Below are 1,530 nucleotides of genomic sequence, written 5' to 3'. Positions count from 1 at the left end.
CAACTTTTGCAACTTTTGTTTTCAACACTAAATTGGCTGATGGCAACACAATAACACATACAGTACAATTATTTACAATTATTACAATTGTTATGTTATAATTTTTTAACTTTCTGAATACCACTACTGTTACTTTTGAATGATCATCAATGGAGAAAGATGTTTGTTGCCTAATGCCTACATAAGTGCAGTTTTGCTATCTATAAGTGCTAATTGCTAACGCTGACAAGCTAAAATTTGACTCATGGCGGTAACAAACCTCAAGGGCTACCATGTCTGTCTTACAAATGCCTGTGCCATTAGATTAGATGTGTTGTTATCCAGATAGCTAGCTATTAACATGTCAACTTAAATTAACTTACTCTGTTCCTCTTCAGAATGTTGCTTTACGATGACAACATTTGACCTGAAGAAGTTGAGCTAATGCCCACTATAGCACCTCTTGCAGCAGCATTTTTTTTTTCTCCCAAGAAATTGAGGATAGTGTTTATTACATATTTCCACAATTCATACAATTTCTATTTCATGGCTAGTGCTTTAATTATTTTCAGCCTTAAAACGAAGAAAATATTTTGTATGCTAGCTACCAGTGACACTGTTAGCATCTGTCATTCATGTTTATTTTTAACCAGCAACCTGGAGCTAAAGTAGATATTCGATGTCCAAAAAAATCACTTTTATGCCTCGAAAACGTTTTTTTATTTTTATTTTTTTATTAAAGATTTCACTTCACAAAGTCAAACGTTTACACTTTTTCCTCAGGCAGAGAGATAACTCTACTGATCATGTGCCGAGTGAGTGCCATCACACTGACTTGAAGACATTTTGTGATTGAAGAAATTTAGTGTGTTAAAACTGCCCCGGTCTTCACTGTATATCAGACCTAAGAGTGACAGTAAGATATGAAGCACTTTGCTCAGTGCGGCAGCGGCTCGGGTCTTGAAAAACCATGTGGTTGTAAGTGAAAGACTATAGTTAACACTGTCAAGGGCTCTGCACTATCCTTACCTTTCTCTGTCTTTATTCTTTTCACACAACTGGTGTAATTTTCCTTCAAACACAATATTCTAGTCTCTTCTTTCTTGTGGTGTGTTCAGTCTTCTCGTACATATATTTAATGTTTCTTCTATTTGACCGATGGCACCACTATAACACATACAGTTCAGTTATTGTATTTTTTATTATTTAATCTTACAGTGCTTGGCCGATGGCACCACAATTACACATATATTACAGTGTTTTAAACATTTGTTATTATTATTTTATTGTATTTTTTATTTAACTTTTGTTAACACTAAATTGGCTGATGGCACCACAATAACACATGCATTACAGACATTTTTTTATTTTTTTATTATTGTATGCATTTAATATTTTTTTTAATTTAACTTTTGTTTTAAACACTCAATTGGCTGATGTCACCACAATAAAACATACAGTACAATTTTATTTATTTTACAGTGATTGGCTGATGGCACAACAACACGTACATTACAATAATTTATTTGTTATTATTGTAATTTATGTATA

This window comes from Sinocyclocheilus rhinocerous, unplaced genomic scaffold (genome assembly GCF_001515625.1).
Source record: "Sinocyclocheilus rhinocerous isolate Xijiao unplaced genomic scaffold, SAMN03320098_v1.1 scaffold3307, whole genome shotgun sequence".
Lineage (NCBI taxonomy): Eukaryota > Metazoa > Chordata > Actinopteri > Cypriniformes > Cyprinidae > Sinocyclocheilus > Sinocyclocheilus rhinocerous.
The sequence above is the reverse complement of the archived record's forward strand: the minus strand, read 5'-3'. Positions refer to the sequence as shown.